At 42.7% G+C, this 23,726-nt stretch overlaps 1 protein-coding gene across 2 annotated transcripts in view; it reads right to left on the minus strand.

Annotated features, from left to right (window-relative positions):
- The window catches only part of LOC106573312 (zinc finger protein 469), a 157,033-nt gene that overhangs the window by 63,049 nt on the left and 70,258 nt on the right, over positions 1-23,726 (minus strand). The window contains exon 3 of one of the 2 annotated variants that reach the window (XR_001321308.2): positions 344-1,474. The exons of the other annotated variant lie outside the window; for it this stretch is intronic. The gene's annotated coding sequence lies outside the window, so the exon portion shown is untranslated. Of the gene's footprint in view, positions 1-343; positions 1,475-23,726 lie in introns of those variants that run through there. 2 annotated transcript variants of the gene reach the window in all.

A 23,726-nucleotide genomic window follows, 5' to 3' on the forward strand; every position in this document is an offset into this window, starting at 1 on the left:
TCATCGATCCACTTTTCATTTTCCATTTGTTTTGTCTTGTTTTCCCACACACCTGGTTTCAATACCATCATTACATGTTGTGTATTTAACCTTCTGTTCCCCCCATGTCCTTGTCCGGAATTGTTTATTGTAAGTGCATGTGCACGTTTAATCTGGTGTGCGACGGGTTTTGTACCCATTGATTGTTTGTTCTGATTCCGGTGGTTTTTATTATTAAACTGCTCCGTTGTAAACACAGTTTTTGCTCTCCTGCGCCTGACTTCTCTGCCGCCAGTACGCACCCCTTACACAATAATACAATAGAAAAAGTATATATACAGTGTGTGCAAATGAGGTACGATAAGGGAGGTAAGGCAATGAATAGGCCATAGTGGCTAAATAATTACAATATAGCAATTAAACACTGGAGTGATAAATGTGCAGAAGATGAGTGTGCAGGTAGAGATACTGTATAGGCTACTACTATGAAAGTACCATGCGTACCAATATCATAACACTGCGCCCTAAAGAGAAGAGAGAGCAACTGGGAATCTGTGTAACCTAAAGAGAGTAAGTAAAGCCAAATAGAGATCAACACCTTATCTATATCACATTCACATTTTAGTCTAGCAGACGCTCTTATCCAGAGCAACTTACACTAATGAGTGCATACATTTCCATACTTCTTTGTACTGGTCCCCCGTGGGAATCAAACCCACAACCCTGGCGTTGCAAGGGCCAACCTCTACCTACTGAACCTCACGGGACAAATGTGTGTCTATCTACAGGTACTGTAACTGCCAAAATAAAGTCAACACCAACATAAAGTGTCTTAATAGGGTGTTGGGCCACCACGAGCTGCCAGAACATCTTCAATGTGCCTTGGCATTGATTCTACAAGTGTCTGGAACTTCCATGAGAAATTCCATCATTTGGTGTTTGTTGATGGTGGTCGAAAACACTGTCTCAGGCACGCTCCAGAATCTCCCATAAGAATCTCTCACACACACACCCTTTCGATATACTTTGTATCCCTTTCATTTATTTTGACAGTTATCTGTATATAAGCAGTAGGACTCAAGGATCAGACCAGTTCTCCGAGGGTGTCTCGGGGGAGTTGGGATATGCAAAAACAACAAATGTCCATTTCACACATGCGTATAAGCACCCATCAAATTATTATTAATTCTAGATCGCCAATTAGCATCTAGGTAACAGGCATTTCAGCTTCAGCCTGAAAGAAGGTAAGGAGTGATGGAGTGATGGAGAGATGGAGGAATGGAAAGGCAGAGAGGCGCAGCATCCTTTGAGCTCCCCAATTTTTTGCCCTTCATTCCATCTGCGTCGGGAGTCACACATGGTTCACATAACATATCTCTTTCTTCTCATATCCTTGGCCGTTTATAGCTACATGCAGCAACGGAAATGAGATGTACACCGCTGCACGGAGGCTGAATGCTAAAGGGCAGGGGTACAGGAGTCGCCATGCACTGTCCTATGTAGAGATGACAGAGAGAGGACAGGAGGGCAGGAGAGGAGGCATTAATAGGGGTTCTCACACACATGTACACACACACACACACACAGGTATGCAAGCATGCGAAACGGGGAGACACACATACCATGGTTGTTTGTGAGAAATATGTCCCAAAGATCACAGTAAAGAGCTCAAACCAAACAAGCCAAAAAATATCAGGCACATATTGGTTTTGATTGTGATGACTTACATAACCTACAATGTTAAGTGCTATGACCTTTACATAAATGTGATCCTATTATTGTAATGACAATGATTACTAGAAAAAGTTAATCCAGCGCCCTGCCTTAGGGTCTGTTGCTCATCATCCAGGCTGCTTGATTGATGACAACTCACCTTCCTTTTAAACTATTTTAAACTATTTCTGCTTTCGATGAAAACTAAATGGCCCTGCAAGAATTAGCATGCCCACCATAGGGGAAATAGCTATATAATCTCTCAAATAAATAATCCAAACAGATGCACTATCTTTGCTTTCTGGCTGGTAGAACTACATGTTAGGCCTACAGACACTTGAAAACACTCTAGCTTGGTAAAATACAAAGAGAGACGATAGGCTACTGTTGTTCATTACCCCACTTCTTAATTTGACCATCTTTTTTCTCTTTACCACCCATCTTTCCAGCTTGGACAACATGAATTTAGTCTTGTTAAAGTGTGTACAGTATGTAAAAGTGGGTTCGTAAAGAATGTGTGTGAATCATATAAGGAGGGTTTGCAAACCACACCTCTTTCCATGGAGTGGGATAGCACACTCAGATGGGTCACACCTGGAGTCTTTCCCTTCATTCCTTCTTCCCCCCCCTCTCTCACTCTCTCTCTATCTCTCTCTCTATCTCCCTTCCTCTCTCTCTCTCTCTAACTCTCTTTCCTTTCTCTCTAACTCGCTCTCTCTCACACACACTCACTCTTCTCCCCCCATCTATCTCCCTCCCTCCCCTTTCTCGCTCTCTCGCTATCTCCCTCTCTCCCCCTTCTCTCCATCCTTCTCTCCCTTCCTCCCTCTCTCCCTCCATCCCAGATGTATATGCATGACAATCTTGCGAGATAATGATTTAGCTTTGATCTACCCTTACTCAGCAAGCACCATTGTGAGAAGTGATCTTGAAGTGACGAGTAGGACTATAAGGCATAGATTCCAAATGACTCTTCTCATCTCTACCCTCTTAACAGCTTGAAAAGGACCCCATCACTTCACCACTTGGTGCTTTTCCAATCCACATCACTCTACAGTACTGTACTACGTTTGGCTTAATCGAAGTGTGGTGAGGAGAGGATAGACTGACAGGCAGGCCCGCTGTTATAGGCGGGCTTAGGGGGCCTGGTCCACCCTACAGTACCTCCTTGCCCTTGTCCTTGCCCTCCTTGCCCTATATAAAATATAGAAATATTGATCATTTATTTGACCAAGACGTGCGCCGACAGAAATGTCTCGCAAGATCACACAATGATTAATTTGTTTTCTCATAATAGAACCAAATATAATGGCATATACTGTAGCATAGTATACCTTACACCAAAAACACATCCTCAGGCATATTCTCATCTGAAGCTGAATAGTAAAAAAAAAAGTATCATGCAGCTAGGGCTGTTGCGGTGACCGTATTACCGCCACACCGGTCACGGTAATTATGCTTCTCCAAGCTCTGATGCTGCTGATGGTCATTAGTAGCCTACCAAACTTGCTAACTGCCTGGTACTCAGCACTCTGTTGTCCCTCTTATCACTCTGACATCAATGCAAATGTATTGGAAAATCTAACCAAACACTTCATGAGAGCCCATGAGTTTATGTTGAGCAACATTTCTATAGGCTGTGCAATTGCGGGAGAAAACATGTGATGGCCACTAATAAAAAGACGAGGATCCCATCAGCTTTCTATAGGCTAGGCCTACTATATTTATTTCTCAACTTTCTTAATATTAAGCACATTGCTTATATTTACAACAGGAGTATAGCCTACCTAGCTGGCATGAAAATAAGCCATGGGGAAAAGCATCCTCCATTCGCTATTTAAGTGCATAGAGGACATGTATTTTTTCCCGCCGTCCCTGTTTCGAGACAGCTGCATGATAATGGTCCATTCTAAATCAAAACAAATTTGACACATATATTATTTAGTATATGTAAAGACAAGATTAAATTAAGAAAATTCTGATGGGTGACAATATTAGCCTGTCACTTGTGAATGATGCATTATCACTTGTGAATGATGCCCAGCATAAGAAACAATGCCTTTTTTTTGCGACTTTTTCGACTCATAGTCGCATACGTCATGTAGCCTAGCCCATAGGCCTATATGTTTTAATAAGGTTTGTATCACAACTAAAGTGGCCAAATAACTTCTGAAAATTAAGCACATGAATCCACTCTACAAGGGGTGTAGAACCTAACTGGCATATATAAACAGTGCGTGAGTTTCAAGTTTGGGGAAGATAATTTTCACCATAAAAATGCACCTTTATAATAAAAGCATTAGATAAATAATTGCATTTGCAGTAACTTTTGATGTTGGTGTTTTCCATTAATGGAACATGTGCGCTTATAGCCTACTACCATGTGCACATTGCTGCGCTTATAATGTGAAGAAATAGCCTAGTTTATCAAAATTTTAAGCTAAACGTTCTGATCTGTTGTGTCAGCAACAATGCATAAAAAAGGTGTTTTGATGCTAGTGGTTGTATTAATTTGGGATCTATTGCATCCCACAAATGTCCCAGACTATGTTTGGAATATTTATTTCTTGCATAGAATAGAATAGGTTAACTTTTGTAGCAATGATCACATATTATTTTATAATAATATGCTGTATTATGCTGCCATAAATCTAAAGCCTTTATTAATATAATATTTGTATATAAATGTTAACTTATTTTTTGTTTAGATTGACATAGGCTAGTGCTTTTTCTGTTCGTTAGACCTACTCATCTTGTTGGCTGACGAAAAGTACATGTCGACAATTCTTCCAATATGCACCTCGGAATTAGATAAGGATGCGCGCAGTTGCGTCGCCAATGTGTCTGTCTTCACTTGTAGCCTGTGAGAAAGATCTGATAACGTGACGGAGAGCCATGTGAGTGAGAGGGCTTCCGATTGCGCAGCACACTCAGGGAGAAGGGCACAACGCAGCACTCTGGGCCGCAAAAGGCATGGATTTTTTTTGCGTGCATTACCGCCACAAAGGGGATGCCGCCGTGAAATTCGAGGCATTATCAAGTGCTTGTCAAATTGTGAATGAGAGACTATTGGAGTGTGTACACACTGCGCAAAAAAACAAAGCAGAGCTCATGCCTTTCAGGCAACTTTTTTCAAATCATTATTAGAATCTCATCATGCAGCTTTACAATGTATTAAAAATCAAAACATATAGCTCAATGTTTGTAGAACAACTAAAGTTACATGAATAACTCTAAATTAAGCATATAGGAAAAACTATTTCTTTGTTAACCGCTCAACACAGAATAGCCGCATGTACGAGCTCCCTCAAATCGTTTGTAGACAATATTTCTATTTTATTCAGCTTTGTTCAATTGTATTCTTCATACAATAAAAAATAACAAAGTAATGCCATGGAATTATAAGCAAATCTTGTTTGCTAAAGGAACTAGTGTAGGCCACCGCCATTTGGCATAGCCACATCAGGACCTAACATAAGGACAACTCAGTGTGCTGTTCTGTTCTTCTGAAATACACTATATTTTCTTCATATCATGTTTCTTTAGACCTGTCTAAAATAAATTGATTTTTTGTTAAGGCGTAGGTGTAACGCCCTGGCCATAGAGAGGGGTTTTTGTTCTTTATTTTGGTTAGGCCAGGGTGTTACATTGGGTGGGCGTTCTATGTTCCTTTTTCTATGTTTTTGTATTTCTTTGTTTTGGGCCGTGTGTGGCTCCCAATCAGGCACAGCTGAAGTTCGTTGTTGCTGATTGGGAGTCACACATAAGGAGCATGTTTTTCCTTTGGGTTTTGTGGGTAATTGTTTCTGTTTAGTGTTTTGCACCTGACAGGACTGTTTGGCTGTCGGTTTTCTTGTTTTGTTTTGTATAGTGTTCTTGCTGTTATTAAATTCAATGATGAACACTAACTCCGCTGCACCTTGGTCTACTCTCTCTCACGACAGCCGTTACAGTAGGCTATATTACATGGATTTATTAGCCAGGAGAAGCTAAATGTGTTTATGTTAATTAACGGTCAATTACCGTGAGATCGACAGTTATTTGCTTGACATTCACCGGCTGAAGAAATTTTGTGTCTGCCACAGTCCTACATGCAGCCAAAACTCAACAGCGCGTGCCACAAGGCAGGATATATACTTTAAGTTCTACAGCTGCACCATTGAAAGCATCTTGACTGGCTGCATCACCACTTGGTAAGGCAACTGCTTGGCATCCGAGTGCGAGACGCTACAGAGAGTAGTGCGTTTAGCCTGGTACATCACTGGGGTCGAACTCCTTGCCATCCAGGACCTTTATACCAGGCAGACAAAAATTGCTAAGTCTGGGACCAAAAGGCTTCTGAAGAGCTTCTACCCCCAAGCCATAAGAATGCTAAGTAGTTAACCAAATCGCTACCTGGACTATCTGCATTGACCCTGCATTAACTATTTTTTACTCTATGCACACACACTGGATTCTACCCACACACTGACACATGCTTACACTGACACTCCAACACATACACTCACACATAACATGTACACACAGGCACACATTCGCCGCATACACACTTCCATACAAGAAAGTCTAATAGTTTGTTCACATCATCTGCTCTAATTGGCTCAGGAAACAGTCATTCAAGAAGATCTAAATGCTTCACATGAAACTGATTGAGATCAAATGATTGGAGATGCAGTTTGGACATTCCACCGGTAAAACATTAAGAATTATCATACACAATTGATAGTGATGATGGCTTATTTTTGAAATGGGATATGCCTAACGTGGTGTTTGAGGGTATAAAACATTGAAAATGTTCTTGAGACAATGTGTGGGCATAAACAGACATTGCAATTGGAGGATGCATTTTATGCATAGGCCTATTCTACAGTGATATTCAATAGGCTACATCTGTTGGTACAAACTTAGATAGAGAAATGATGTAATTTTTTAAATAAAATGTTTCGCTCCCTCACCTATTGAAGAAAAGTTGGCGGGTGCACAGTCCATCGTTCGGATGCTGGGGTGATTTTGGACGAACGTGCGAAGGTAACCTACTTTTTGAAGTGATTTGTTTGACAATCAGATGAAAACATGACTGGTTGTGTTCATGCCACATTAAAAGGTAATACATTTTTACAGTTAAATTACATGTCTTTACTATAAAACCCATTAAAACCCATATGAGGTCCTGTGTAAAAAACTAATGACTGGTGAAATGAAATGACTGGCGCTGCCATATGAAGTAGGCTGCACACAGAGTTTGTGAATTTGGCACCGAGGTCAAAGACCGATCAATCAGGACGCTTGGCAATGTTTGCTCCCCGCATATATGAATGAATAAATTGTGTGTAAAGTATTCTGTTTAATGAATGATGCGTAATCTTTGTATTCTGTATATTCTGTGTGTGTTTGTGTATCTGTGTGACTATCAGCCTACCTGTGTATGGTTGTGTGTCTATAGTGTGTATGTGATCGGTTGCGCTCACATGCATTCAAAAGTGTGTGTGTGTGTGTGTGTGTGTGTGTGTGTGTGTGTGTGTGAATGCACCGCACCCACCCTCCCCCTCACACTGAGCCTGTGAATGTTTGGCCATGCCAGCTCTGGGCTGGGTGTGGGGTTTATACACTTCCCCCTCAGGGATGTGTGCTGTGTAATATACATCTCCTCATAAACAGAATGTGGAGCGGAAGCACTGATCACCTAGATGTGTTTGACCATCTGGTCCTCGAGACGACACTGTTAGGAGGAGAGAGCAGAAAAGGGACCAGTCAATGAGTGTGTGTGGGAAGGTGGGTGGGTTGAGATCAGTGTGTGTTCGTGTGTGTGTGTGTATGTGTGAGCCTTTGATGTTGACCACAGGGGCAATGATCTTTAAACCCCTGTTTTCTTAGACTGACACTTTTACATTCAAACCCGGGGATCATAGAACGGCCTGCGCTTATAAAACCCTCAAAGCTGAGTGTCTTAGAGCAACAATGCTTGTGAAAAACAAGCTATGGTAGAAGGCTGTGAGCCCTGTATGGATGTGTCTGCAACAGCAGTAGGCAGAACCTTGAGGGAGCAGGGTCAGGGAGAGGCCAAGCAAACAGCAGCCAGCTGATTACTATATTTCACAGGTACACAGCTCACCCCTCCAACCCCACCCTCCCCCACATTCCCTCCCTCCTCCCCCTCACACTGAGCCTGTGAATGTTTGGCCATGCCAGCTCTGGGCTGGGTGTGGGGTTTATACACTTCCCCCTCAGGGATGTGTGCTGTGTAATATACATCTCCTCATAAACAGAATGTGGAGCGGAAGCACTGATCACCTAGATGTGTTTGACCATCTGGTCCTCGAGACGACACTTTTATGCTTTGGTCATGTGGAAGATTTGGCCCGGGGAGGAGAGAGGAGAAAAGGGTGCAGTGCTGGACAAGGCCAGTCAAAGAGTATGTTTGGGAAGATGGGTGGGGGTTCTGTGTGTGTGTGTGTGTGTGTGTGTGTGTGTGTGTGTGTGTGTGTGTGCCTTTGATGTTGACCCCGGGGGCGTTGATCTGTACGGCATCCAAGACACTTTGTGTTTCTGAGAGAGGGACACATGCAGCTTGTCTGGGTCCAAACACACATCTGCAGTCAAACAAATACATCACACATAAAACACCAACACCCAAATTATATTTAAGCTGCTGTGCTGTTGGAACACAGTGTTTTTGTTACAGACCAAGACACATTAGTATGTCTTGAACGCAGCTCTTTAGATGACTACAGCACTGTTCAAAAACAGCCTTGAACACCTGATAAAGGCACACTAGTATGTCTTGAACGCAGCTCTCGAAACATCTACAACACAAACGGTAGTCACAAACATCCTTGAACACCTGAGAGATCACCTCACAGCCTCAACTCGGATCACCTGGGCTTTCAAGACCTCCAAACCCTTATTCCACAGCGATGATCGATTCCAATACTTTTAAAACATTCAAACCCCTGTTTTCTTAGACTAATACTTTTTTACATTCAAACCCAGGGGATCACAAAATGGGCTGCGCTTTTAAAACCCTCAACGCTGAGTGTCTTAGAGCAACAATGCTTGTGAAAAACAAGCTATGGTGGAAGGCTGTGAGCCCTGTATGGATGTGTCTGCAACAGCAGTAGGCAGAACCTTGAGGGAGCAGGGTCAGGGAGAGGCCAAGCAAACAGCAGCCAGCTGATTACTATATTTCACAGGTACACAGCTTTCCCCTGGCTTTATGGGTGTGTCGGGTGAAGTGGGGGGTGGGGGTTGAAAGTGTGTGTGTGTTTTAATGGGTAAGGCTTTCCCTGCTTTATGGATGTGTGTGTACACTCAAACATGTCTGAATGTCTGAATGGAAACATGCCCATAACTCCCTGCCTTCACTTCACTAACTTCATTCACTCCAAACTGAGGAAAAGAGAAGGAACAATGGAAAGAGAGAGAGAGACTCCATTTCTGGTAAACATGCACTCACACAGGGGTTGTCACCTTAATGCATGCTGCATGCTTCCCAGCCGAAACAGTTCGGAAGAGTTTGTGCATATATTATGACGACATTTTGTGACGTTTCTGTTCATTTTGGACTTCGGTGAGAGTTTTTTCGGCTAGGGCCAACCGAACTGAAGCCATTATGGCCCTCATGGATGTTTGAAGAGGGTGTACAAGGACAGGCCCAGAAAGAACATGTGTGTTTGAAGCACAAACAGTGTTGAAGGGAACATTCCCATGGGGAATCTGACAGCTAGCTAGGGGCCTGCTAGTCAGCTGCTGCTGCTGTTAGCTGGGACCTCTGCTGTGTAGACAGGCTCAATAAAGAGGCACAATCAGCTCAGTCATTATAGAGGAAGTGAGAGAGAGAGGGGACACACATGTCCCCCTCTGCTGCCATTTGAAATGTTAATCCCCCAAGGAGGGGAAACAATCAATTCCTATGGAAGACAGAGTCAATGAGATTGTTATAGCCTAAATATTGAACGTGTGAGTCATTAACATATAACATCATGCATTCTTCAGAGACAGACAGACAAACATAGACATACACACACAGTTAGACATGCATGCATGCACATACACACATTGCAAAGTTGTCTACATGTGCGCACACACACACACACACACACACACACACACACACACACACACACACACACACACACACACACACACACACACACAGTACACATACTGAGGGAGCTTCATTATCCCATTCCACAGTGGCATGAGGTGCCAGACTCAGTGACTGACAGGACCAATTACAGCAGAGAGCCAGGGTTAGCAGGGCAGGGAGCATGTGACTACTCTCGATCATGAGAAACAGTGCCCTCTGCCATGCTCTGCCAATGCCATCCTTTCCCATAAAAAAATGGGCACAGGGCACTTCTCAACCTATTGAACTACACTATAGTTACTGCAGTATCAACTTACTATCAATTACACTATGATCACATTCTGGAAAGTATTCAGACCCTTTGACTTTTTCCACATTTTGTTACTTTACAGCCTTATTCTAAAATGGATTAAATCGTTTTTTCCCCTCATCAATCTACACACAATACCCCATAATGACAAAGCAAAAACAGGTTTTTAGAAATATACAATTTACATAAGTATTCATACCCTTTAGTCAGTACTTTGTTGAAGCACATTTGGCAGCAATTACAGCCTGGAGTCTTCTTGGGTATGTCGCTACAAGCTTGGCACACCTCTATTTGGGGAGTTTTTACGCTTCTTCTCTGCAGATCTTTTCAAACTCTCTCAGGTTGGATGGGGAACGTTGCTACACAGCTATTTTCAGGTATCTCCAGAGATGTCCGATTGGGTTCAAGTCAGGGCTCTGGCTGGGCAACTCATGGACATTCAGAGACTTGTCCCGAATGTACTCCTGCGTTGTCTTGGCTGTGTGCTTAGGGTTCTTGTTCTGTTGGAAGGTGAACCTTTGGCCCAGTCTGAGGTCCTGAGCTCTCTGGAGCAGGGTTTCATTAAGGATCTCTCTGTACTTTTCTCCGTCCATCTTTCTCTCGATCCTGACAAGTCTCCCAGTCCCTGCTGTTGAAAAACATTCCCACAGAATGATGCTGCCAGCACCATGCTTCACCGTAGGGATGGTGCCAGGTTTCCTCCAGACATGATGCTTGGCATTCAGGCCAAAGAGTTAAATCTTGGTTTTATCAGACCAGGGATTCTGGTTTCTCATGGTCTGAGAGTGCCTTTATGCAAACTCCAAGCAGGCTGTCTTGTGCCTTTTACTGAGGAGTGGCTTCCGTCTGGCTACTCCACCATAAACGCCTGATTGGTGGAGTGCTGCAATGGTTGTCCTCCACAGAGGGACTCTAGAGTTCTGTCAGAGTGACCATTGGGTTCTTGGTCACCTCCCTGATTGCTCAGTTTGGCCGGGCTGCCAGCCCTAGAAAGAGTCTTAGTGGTTCCAAACTTCATCCATTTAAGAATAATGGAGGTCACGGTGTTCTCGGGGACCTTAAATGCTGCAGAAATGTTTTAGTACCCTTCCCCAGATCTGTGCCTCGACAAAATCCTGTCTTCGAGCTCTACAGACAATTCCTTTGACCTCATGGCTTGGTTTTTTCTCTGACATGCAATGTCAATGGGAATACTTTCCAAATGCACTGTATATGCTAGTGTCAACATAATTTGTATATACATGGATTATGTAACTCCTATGGTTGTTGTCACACATGATATAGAATCAGATCTACAATCAGGCTGAAAGACACAGTACCCTCTTTCATCGGAAGCCTCACTCAACATTGGGGGAACTGAATGCTGTCGCATGTCCATGACACATCGTCCTGTCTTTACCGTGCCATAATAGCAGTCAGCAGACACAAACAGACATAACCTATAAAGATTTAAAGTTTGGCACACGCTTCTCAGTAGTCTTCCACCAAGTTCACATGGCCTTTCCCTTTAAATAGAGCGTGACATCAGAACTGCATTTCTGCAGGCCGCAGTCAAAAACTAATAGGTCGAAACAATGCCACATCTGGAGCAAAATGCAGGATTGAGGGAGACAGAGAAGAGAGAGAGGGGAAGAACAGGAATGTAGCGGAAAAGTGGAGATGAAAAAATGGGGGGAAGCAGCCAACTTTTCAGGACCCTGGCCAAGGCGTCTGGGGATGTGCCTGAACTCTAATTTACTGGAGGTTCCCCTTGCAGCCCTCCCCCCGAGCCCTCACGTCACTAGAACATATACAACAGCCCTCGAGTCACTGTATACCACTGGAGTACTACAGTTTGCTTAAGTACTACGTACGGCCCTTACGACATTCAAGCCTCAAGTCACTAGAACATATACAACCTAAAGGGTGCTACACTCTTAGAAAAAAAGGTGCTCGAACTTAAAACTTAAAAGGGTTCTTCCCCACAGGATAACCATTTCAAGAACCCTTTTGGGTTCCAGGTAGAACCCTTTTGGGTTCCTTGTAGAGCCCTCTCTACAGCGGATTCTACATGGAACCAAAAAGGGTTCTTGAAATGGTTATCCTGTGGGGAAGAACCCTTTTAAGTTTTAAGTTCGAGCACCTTTTTTTTCTAAGAGTGTAGCACCCTTTAGGTTGTATATGTTCTAGTGACTTGAGGCTTGAATGTCGTAAGGGCCGTACGTAGTACTTAAGCAAACTGTAGTACTCCAGTGGTACAGTTTGGATATGTTATAATGTTTACAGTGACACGAGGTTTGTTGTATATGTTCTAGTGACGTGAGGGCTCAGGGGAGGGCCGCAAGGGGAACCTCTATGGGGACAGCTGAAGAACCCTTTGGAACCCCTTTTTCTAAGAGTGTACTACAACGTCACTACAACACAACAGTCACTCTGCTGCAGCACTATAGCCCTCACGTCACTACAACACAAGTCACTCTGCTACAGTACTACAGCACTCACATCACTACAACACAACAGTCACTCTGCTACAGTACTACAGCCCTCACACCACTACAACACAACAGTCACTCCGCTGGAGTACTGCAGTCTACTCTCAGTCTAAGTACAGTCTACATGTCTTCTATAACCCCCAGTTCAAAACCACAGATAAACAAAACAGGCAACTGTAGTCAACAACAGTCCTCTCTTCACCAGATGCACACATACCATTCAGCACAGCCACATAGCGGTATGCCATACATATAGATCACACAGTCCCACATAGACTGGGAGCTTTATGAGGGATCCCAGAGCTTCGGGACTGAAACCCTCCAAATGCCCCTCCCCCTCTGTCTGTCTCTCCCTCTCTCCATCGCTCTTTACTCTCTCGCCCTGTGTTTTTCTCTCTGTTTCTCTCAGACTATCTTTCTCTCTCTCCCCTCCCTCTCTGTCTCTCTCTCCAAGGGTGCATGTTGTAGATAGTGGATGAGGTTCTCAGAAAGCCTCTATTTGGCAGCCTGAACTCCTGTTGTCCCTGTCAGAAGTAATCAGAGCTATGCTGGGCTCTGCACTATGAGAGCCACGCAAATATTCAGGCCAATTATCTGCCTGCTGGACAAAGCATGTAATAAAAAATTATGGGTATTTTAAGGAATGGCATCTGTCAGGAGAGAGAGAGAGAGAGAGAGAGAGAGAGAGAGAGAAGAGAGGAGAGAGGAGAGAGGAGAGAGAGAGGTGGAAATCTACCAAAAAACTATTAGGCAACAACAAATTCAATCCCTTCTAGACAATTTCCTGGACAAAATTTTTCACTGTAATGGTGAATGTGTAAACTTTAGAAAACCCAAACAGTATATTTGACCTCTGAGCTTCCCTATCAAATCTAAAAATGTCAAGCAGACAATCTAAGAAAATTGACAACAATGACAAATGGTTTGATGAAGAAGGCAAAAACCTAAGAAAGAGAAACCTATCCAACCAAAAACATAGAGACCCAGAAAACCTGAGCCAAACGTCTTTTTATTTATTTTACCTTTATTTAACTAGGCAAGCCAGTTAAGAACAAATTATTATTTACATTGACGGCCTACCAAAAGGCAAAAGGCCTACTGCGGGGTGGGGGCTGGGATTAAAAATAAATGAAATACAAATATAGGAAAAAACACACATCACGACAAGAGAAACAACACAATACTACATAAAGCGAGAGCTAAGACAACAACATAGCATGGCAGCAACACATGACAACACAGCATGCTAGCAACACAACATGGCAGCAGCACAACATGGTTGCAGCACAAAACAAAGGGCAAGAAGATAGAGACAACAATCCATCACGCAAAGCAGCCACAACTGTCAGTAAGAGTATCCATGATTGAGTCTTTGAATGAAGAGATTGAGATAAAACTGTCCAGTTTGAGTGTTTGTTGCAGCTCGTTCCAGTCGCTAGCTGCAGCGAACTGAAAAGACGAGAGACCCAGGGATGTGTGTGCTTGGGGGACCTTTAACAGAATGTGACTGGCAGAACGGGTGTTGTATGTTGAGGATGAGGGCTGTGGTAGATATCTCAGATAGGGGGTAGTGAAGCCAAAGAGGGTTTTATAAATAAGCATCAACCAGTGGGTCTTGTGACGAGTATACAGAGATGACCAGTTTACAGAGGAGTATAGAGTGCAGTGATGTGTCCTTTAAGGGAGCATTGGTGGAAAATCTGATGGCCGAATAGTAAAGAACATTTAGCCGCTTGAGAGCACCCTTACCTGCCGATCTATACATTACGTCTTCGTAATCTAGCATGGGTAGGATGGTCATCTGAATCAGGGTTAGTTTGGCAGCTGGGGTGAAGGAGGAGGGATTACCTTAGAGGAAACAAAGTCTAGATTTAACTTTAGCCTGCAGCTTTGATATGTGCTGAGAGAAGGATAGTGTACTGTCTAGCCATACTCCCAAGTACTTGTATGAGGTGACTACCTCAAGCTCTAAACCCTCAGAGGTAGTAATCACACCTGTTGGGAGAGGGGCATTCGTCTAACCAAACCACATGACCTTTGTTTTTGAGGTGTTCAGAACAAGGTTAAGGGCAGAGAAAGCTTGTTGGACATTAAGAAAGCTTTGTTATAGAGCATTTAACACAAAGTCCGGGGAGGGAACAGCTGATTATAAGACCGTATCATCTGCATATATATTGATGAGAGAGCTTTGTACTGCCTGAGCTACGTTGTTGATGTAAATTGAGGAGAGCGTGGGGCCTAGGATCGAGCCTTCGGGTACATTCTTGGTGACAGGCAGTGGCAGAGACAGCAGATGTTCTGACTTTACACACTACACTCTTTGAGAGAGGTAGTTAGCAAACCAGGCCAAAGACCCCTCAGAGACACCAATACTCCTTAGCCGGCCCATGGAATGGTCTACCATATCAAAAGCTTTGGCCAAGTCAATAAAAATAGTAGCATAACATTGCTTAGAATCAAGGGCAATGGTGACATCATTGAGGATCTTTAAGGTTGCAGTGACACATCCCGAGTGGCGCAGTGGTCTAAGGCACTGCATTTCAGTGCAAGTGGTTTCACCACAGTCCCTGGTTCGAATCCAGGCTGTATCACATCCAGCCGTGATTGAGAGTCACATAGGGCGGTGCACAGTTGTCCAGGTTTAGCCGGGGTAGGCTGTCATTGTAAATAAGAATTTGTTCTTAGTTGACTTGCCTAAATAAATAACCAGAGAGAATACTATAGACATGAAGATAGCCAGTCAGTTGACTATTGACAACTTTTTCCAACACTTTTGATAAACAAGGCAAAACAGAAATAGGCATATAAGAGTTAGGATCAGCTTGATCTCCCCCTTTAAATAAAGGATGAACCGTGGCTGCCTTCCAAGCAATAAGAACCTCCCCAGAGAGGAGAGACAGTTTAAAAATATCAGAAATATGCTTGGCGATTATAGGGGCAGCAACCTTAAAGAAGAAAGGGTCTAAATCATCTGACCCAAATGTTTTTTTGCGGTCAAGTTTAAGGAGCTCCTTTGGCACCTCGGACTCAGTGACCACCTGCAGGGAGAAACTTTGTAGTGGGGCTGGGGAAAAAGAGGGATGAGCATTGGGGCTAGTCACATTAGAATGGGTGGAAGATGAGGAAATGTTAGATGGGCAAGGAGGCATGGCTGAGTCAAATAGGTATCCTGACTTAATGAAGAGGTGATTAAAAAGCTCAGCCATGTGCTTCTTGTCAGTAACAACCACATCATCAACTTTAAGGAACATTGGCAGCTGTGAGGAGGAGGGTTTATTCTCCAGGTCTTTAACCGTTTTCCAGAACTTCTTAGGGTTAGACTCACAGTGAGAGAACTGCTCCTTAAAGTAACTTTGGCCTTCCGGATAGCCTGAGTGCACTTATTTCTCATTTGCCTGAACGAGAGCCAGTCAGCCTGAGTATGCGTGTGCCGAGCCTTTCACCAAATGCAATTCTTGAGGTGGAGTAACTCTGCAAGATCACGGTTGAACCAGTGGCTGAACCTGTTTTTAACCTGTTAGGGCTAGGGGGCAGTATTTGCACGGCTGGATAAAAAAAATGTACCCGATTTAATCTGGTTACTAATCCTACCTAGTAACTAGAATATGCATATACTTATTATATATGGATAGAAAACACTCTAAAGTTTCTAAAACTGTTTGAATGGTGTCTGTGAGTATAACAGAACTCATTTGGCAGGCAAAACCCTGAGACATTTTCTGACAGGAAGTGGATACCTGATGTGTTGTATTACCTTTAAACCTATCCCATTGAAAAACACAGGGGCTGAGGAATATTTTGGCACTTCCTATTGCTTCCACTAGATGTCACCAGCCTTTACAAAGTGTTTTGAGTCTTCTGGAGGGAGATCTGACCGAACAAGAGCCATGGAACGATGATGGCCCATTAGACACCTGGCGCGCGAGTTCATGTTGGGTACCCTCGTTCCAATACGTTATAAAAGAGTATGCATTCGTCCACCTTGAATATTATTCATGTTCTGGTTAAAAAAGGCCCTAATGATTTATGCTATACAACGTTTGACATGTTTGAACGAACGTAAATATATTTTTTTCCCCTCGTTCATGACGAGAAGTCCGGCTGGCTTAGATCATGTGCTAACAAGACGGAGATTTTTGGACATAAATGATGAGCTTTTTTGAACAAAACTACATTCGTTATGGACCTGTGATACCTGGAAGTGACATCTGATGAAGAGAATCAAAGGTAATGGATTATTTACATAGTATTTTCGATTTTAGATCTCCCCAACATGACGTCTAGTCTGTATCGCAACGCGTATTTTTCTGGGCGCAGTGCTCAGATTATTGCAAAGTGTGATTTCCCAGTAAGGTTATTTTTAAATCTGGCAAGTTGATTGCGTTCAAGAGATGTAAATCTATAATTCTTTAAATGACAATATAATATTTTACCAATGTTTTCTAATTTTAATTATTTAATTTGTGGTGTTGACTTGACTGCCGGTTATTGGAGGGAAACGATTTCCTCAACATCAATGCCATAGTAAAACGCTGTTTTTGGATATAAATATGAACTTGATAGAACTAAAAATGCATGCATTGTCTAACATAATGTCCTAGGAGTGTCATCTGATGGAGATTGTAAAAGGTTAGTGCATCATTTTAGCTGGTTTTATGGTTTTGGTGACCCTGTCTTTGAATTGACAAAACATTACACACAACTCTTGTAAATGTACTGTCCTAACATACTCTAAATTTATGCTTTCGCCGTAAAACCTTTTTGAAATCGTAAAACGTGGTTAGATTAAGGAGATGTTTATCTTTCAAAGGGTGTAAAATAGTTGTATGTTTGAAAAATTTGAATTTTGACATTTATTTGGATTCAAATTTGCCGCTCTTGAAATGCACCTGCTGTTGATGGAGTGCACCACGGGGGGGACGCTAGCGTCCCACCTAGCCCATAGAGGTTAATTCTCATTTTCTTTATGGGGGTGTGTTTATTAAAAATATCACTGAAGGTCCAAGCATCTTCAACAGAGGGGGATCAAGCTGATTCTATACCAATTTACAGAGGCCAGTTCATGAAGGAAGGCTTGCTCCTTAAAGTTTTTTAGCAAGCGTCTATGACAAATCAGGACAGGTCGTTTCACTGAGCAGCCATTACGAACACAGGCTGTAAAATAGTGATCACTAAGGTCATTACAGGAAACACCAGACTGATAACAATCAGAATTATTTGTGAGGATAACATCGTGGAGAGCAGCCTTTTCTGGGTGTTTGGAGTCATACCTTGTGGGATTGGTAATAATCTGAGAAAGATTTAGGGAGTCCTATTGCTTTAGGACTTGGTCAGGTGGTTTAAGCATGTCCCAGTTTAGGTCATCTAGCAGGACAAATTCAGACTTAGTGTAAGGGGCCAGGAGAGAGTTTAGGGCAGGTAGGGTACAGGCCGGTGCTGATGGAGGACAATAACACCCAACAACAGTCAACAAAAAGCTATTTGAAAGTTTAATGCTTAAAACCAGCAAATCAAATTGTTTGGGGACAGACTTGGTGGAGACAACCGAGCACTGAAGGTGATCCTTGGTAAAGATTGCCACTCCCCCACCTTTGGAAGACCTGTCTTGCCAAAATAAGTTATAACCAGAAAGGTTAACATCAGTATTCAAAACACTCTTTCTTAACCACGTCTCAGTAATGACCAACACATCTGGATTGGAGGAGTGAACCCACACTTTCAATTGATCCATTTTAGGTAATAAGCTTCTAGTGTTAACTTCTTTGGGATAGGGGGCGGTAATTCAAGAACTGAAATGGCAGGTGAAACCCTGAGGACAAACCATCCCCAATTTTAGTTTTTTTTATCCTACCACGGATTTCAATGGCTGGCACTTTTATAATAGGGCGAAATCGTGCCCGATTGCAGTTCCTAGGGCTTCCACTAGATGTCAACAGTCTTTAGAAAGAGTTTCAGGCTGGTTTTTAGAAAAATAAGCCAGAAACTGTAGTTTTTCTAGGTGGCTCTAATTTTGGCTGTAGTGTTTCCAAGCGTGTGAATGAGAGCGCGTTCTTTGGTATTTTTCTCCGGTAAAGACAATAACGATTTTCCGTCTTAAATTTGATCGTTTATTTGCGTATTAGGGTACCTGTTGTTTGATTATAAACGTTGATTGACTTGTTTGGATAAGTTTATTGGTAACGTCTGGGATTCATTTTGTATGCATTTTGAAGGAGGGAAACCGAATGGATTGTTGACTGAAACGCGCCAGCTAAACTGAGTTTTTATGGATATAAAAAGGACTTTATCGAACTAAAGGACCATTTGTAATGTAACTGGGACCTTTTGGAATGCCAACAGAAGAAGATCTTCAAAGGTAAGGCATATATTATATCGCTATTTTTGACTTTTGTGCGCACCTCCCTGGTTGAAAATGATTTGTTATGCATTTGTGTGCTGGGCGCTGTCCTCAGATAATCGCATGGTTTGCTTTCGCCGTAAAGCCTTTTTGAAATCTGACACGGCGGCTGGATTAACAACAAGTTAAGCTTTATTTTGATGCATTGCACTTGTGATTTCATGAAAGTTTAATATTTATAGTATTTTGAATTTGAATTTGAATTTGGCGCTCTGCAATTTCACCGGAAGTTTTCGAAAGTTTTCGAACGCTAGCGTCCCACTAATCCACAAAAAGTTAACGTGCAGAAAACCCAGGCTTTTATGAGACCAAAAATCAGTGAAACAGATATCAGAGCACAAGTCAGAATTGGGGCTAGCAACAGTAGATGGGACAGGGTGTACATGCATATTTCCAGATATCATCAACAGTAATACAATCAAGGCACGGCATAGGACAGGGAGAGCTCTGCAGTGTTGATTTATGACATTTGAATGTGCATTAGATGGCAACAATATCATATTATACAGCAATTTCATCAGGTAACATGACTACAAAGCCGGCGAGAGGTGGTTAGAATAGGATGGGAGGCCAAAAGTCTGTGTTACCAATAGAGAGTCAGAATCCTGAGTGTGGGAACAAACAGTCTGTCCCACGGTTGGGTAAACAACAAAGTTTATAGTCAACAAAGCATGCAGGAGTCATGAGTCATGAGGCGTTCACTATGGTGATTCACTAAAATAATACAGAAATACACTACGGAAAAAGAAGGAATAGCACGTCAGAAATCAGCTCAATGAAATCGAAGAATCCATATAATCCAACCACTTCTGGAAAAATGTGCAAACTCTAAACAAACAACAACACAAAGAGTTATCTATCCAAAATGGAGATGTATGGATAAACCACTTCTCCAATCTTTTTGGCTCTATAACAAAGATCAAACAGCAAAAACATACACATGATCAAATACAAATCTAAGAATCAACTATTAAAGACTACCATAACCCACTGGATTCTCCAATTAAATTGAATGAACTATAGGACAAAATACAAACCCTCCAACCCAAAAAGGCTTGTGGGGTTAATGGTATCCTAAATTACTTGATAAAATATACAGACCACAAATTACAATTGGCTATACTTAAACTCTTTAACATCATCCTCTGCTCTGGCATATTCCCTATATTTGGAACCAAGGACTGATCACCCCAATCCACAAAAGTGGAGACAAATTTGACCCCAATAACTGCTGTGGGATATGCGTCAACAGTACCCTTGGGGAAATCCTCTGCATTATCATTAACAGCAGACTCATACATTTCCTCAGCGAAAACAATGTACTGAGCAAATGTCAAATTGTCTTTTTACCAAATTACCGTACAACAGACCACGTATTCACCCTGCACACCCTAATTGACAAACAAACAACCCAAAACAAAGGCAACGTCTTCTCATGCTTTGTTAATTTCAAAAAATCTTATGACTCAATTTGGCATGAGGGCCTGTTATACAAATGGTGTTGGGGGAAAAACATACGACATTATAAAATCCATGTACTGAAACAAAACGTGTGCGGTTAAAATTGGCAAAAAACACATTCTTTCCCTCAGGCCGGGGGGTGAGACAGGGATGCAGCTTAAGTTCCACACTCTTCAACATATATATCAACGAATTGGTGAGGGCACTAGAACAGTCTGCCGCACCCGGCCTCACCCTACTAGAATCTGAAGTCAAATGTCTACTGTTTGCTGATGATCTGGTGCATTTGTCCCCAACCAAGGAGGGCCTACAGCAGCACCTAGACCTTCTGCACAGATTCTGTCAGACCTGGGCCCTGACAGTGAATCTCAGTAAGACAAAAACAATGGTGTTCCAAAAAAGGTCCAGTTTCCAGGACCACGAATACAAGTTTCCATCTAGACACCGTTTCCCTAGAGCACACAAAAAACGATACATACCTCGGACTAAACATCAGCGCCACAGGTAACTTCCACAAAGCTGTGAACAATCTGAGAGACAAGGCAAAAGGAACATAAAATTCAACATACTAATTAGGACCTGTCAAAAATACTTGAATCAGTTAAAGAACCTACTGCCCTTTATGGTTGTGAAGTCTGGGGTCCGCTCACCAACCAAGAATTCACAAAATGGGACAAACACCAAAATATCCTCTGTGTATAATGTAAAACACCAAATATTGCATGCAGAGCAGAATTAGGCTGATACCCGCTAATTATCCAAATCCAGAAAAGAGCCGTTAAATTCTACAAACACCTAAAAGGAAGCGATTCCCAAACCTTCCATGACAAACCCATCACCTACAGAGAAATTAACTTGGAGAAGAGACCCCCCGGGGAAACTGGTCCTGGGGCTCTGTTCACAAACACAAACAGACACCACAGAGACCCAGGACAGCAACACAATTAGACCCAACCAAATCATGAGAAAAAAACAAATAATTACTTGACACATTGGAAAGAATTTACAGAAAAACAGAGCAAACTAGAATGCTATTTGGCCTTAAACAGAGAGTACACAATAGCAGAATACCTGACCTCTGTGACTGACCCAAAATTAAGGAAATCTTTGACTATGTACAGACTCAGTGAGCATAGCCTTGCAAATGAGAAAGGCCGCCGAAGGCAGACCTGGCTCTCAAGAGAACACAGGCTATGTGCACGCTGCCCAGAAAATGAGGTGGAAACTGAGCTGCATTTCCTAACCTGATGCCAAATGTATGACCATATTAGAGACACATATTTCCCTCAGATTACACTGACCCACAAAGAATTCGAAAACAAATCCAATTTTGATAACCTCCCATATCTATTGGGTGAAATACCACAGTGTGCAATCACAGCAGCAATATTTGTGACCTGTTGCCACAAGTAAAGGGCAACCAGTGAACAACAAACACCATTGTAAATTAAACCAATATTTATGTTTATTTATTTTCCCTTTTGTACTTTAACTATTTGCCCATCATTACAACACTGTATGTAGACATAATGACATTTGACGTCTTTATTCTTTTGCAACTTTTGTTTATTATCTATTTCACTTGCTTTGGCAATGTTAACATAAGTTTCCCATGCAAATAAAGCTCTAAATTGAATAAAAATTGAATTGAAATTGAATTGAGCGAGAGAGAGTGAGAGAGAAAAAGCGAGAGAGCGTGAGAAAGACACAAACATACACAGAAAAAGAACCACACACACAGACACACACACACAACAGACACACAGAACTCTGTTCACACACACACACACACACAGCCAGCCAGTCAGCCCCAGCAGTCTCTTCCCCAGTCCAGTCCACACACACACACACACACACACACACACACACACACACACACACACACACACACACACACACACACACACACACACACACACACACACACACACACACACACACACACACACACACACACACACACACACACACACACTCAGCCCCAGCAGTCTCTTCCCCAGTCCAGTCAGGTCTGTTTTGGGGGGGATTTGCAGGGGAGCTGAGGAGAGGCTCTTCACATGGAAGGTGTGACCTGACAAACAGAGACATATGGTAGGACTGATTTTTTGGGGGAAATGTGTTCTGTGTGAGGAGGAGGAAGGGAAGGACTCTCCCCCTCTTTCTCTCTTTGTCATGTGTTTTGCATTAGCTCTGTCCTGAGTCTGCTCAGCTTCAAGAGCCTCAGCCTCCAAATCCTATTCATTACACATCATCTACATACCTGCTGCTGCCTGCTGCTGGACGCAGCTAGGAAATAATGCCCCAAGCTGGCTCTTGGTGATTGTGTGCGTGTGTGATGTGTGCATGCCCATGTGCGTGCATGTGCATGTGTGCGTGCGCCCGTGTGTGTGCTCAGTCAGACCTGCAGTGTGTGTGTGTTAGTTGTTCTGTGAGGAAGCAGTGTAGTAGATGGTGATTGTGTTGCTGAGGAACAGTGTTGTGTTGTACCAAGCAGATACTTCACACAGAAGATCACTTACTGGAGATCAACACTGAGTCAGACCTGAACACATCCTATTTAAGAACATACCATCCCAAATAAAATGTATCACTCAACCTTTACCAAGAGCCCATCTATTTTCACATGTATCTACCCGAAGCTGTTAGATGTCTTGCCAACTCCTAACAATGACAATAGGAGTTGTTAAGACAGCACAACCAGATCTAGGATCAGGTTAGAAATACACCTCATTTCACTATTTCACAATGTGCCATTCCTGTGATGTAACCATGACATCACCATCGGTCACCAAGGGCAACTATTGCCGGGAACTGAGATCTCGGAAATCTCTGACTTCCGACTTCAGTGAGTTCAAGACAACTGGGAAAACAATGAGCTCCGACTCTGAAAAATAATGTTGAAAGGTCATCCAACTCTGAATTCCAAGTCGGGAACTCCGGCTTCTTTCTAGAACTATGACTTTCCGACCAGAAGATCACTGACGTCATGATTTTACCTTGTTTTTTCAGAGTTCCCAGTTGTCTTGAACGCACCATAAGTATAAAGGACAAAACTTTTCTTCCTTTTCAAGTTGTTGCCGGTGTGTGTGTGTTTGTTTGTGTGTGTGTGTGTGTGTCTGTGTGTGTTTGTGTGTGTGAGACACTCACTACCGCAGCTAAAAGCGATTCAGTCTTCTCCTTTCAACACTGGTGAGACACGGTGGACACTCAGGCGGGGAATTAAGGCTTCAAAAACCTCTGTCATGTTACATAACCATTCCAACAACCGCGTTGTTGATATGGTAAACAACATTGTCCATGACCATGTCC

The sequence above is a fragment of the Salmo salar genome, chromosome ssa16 (genome assembly GCF_905237065.1).
Source record: "Salmo salar chromosome ssa16, Ssal_v3.1, whole genome shotgun sequence".
Taxonomy (NCBI): domain Eukaryota; kingdom Metazoa; phylum Chordata; class Actinopteri; order Salmoniformes; family Salmonidae; genus Salmo; species Salmo salar.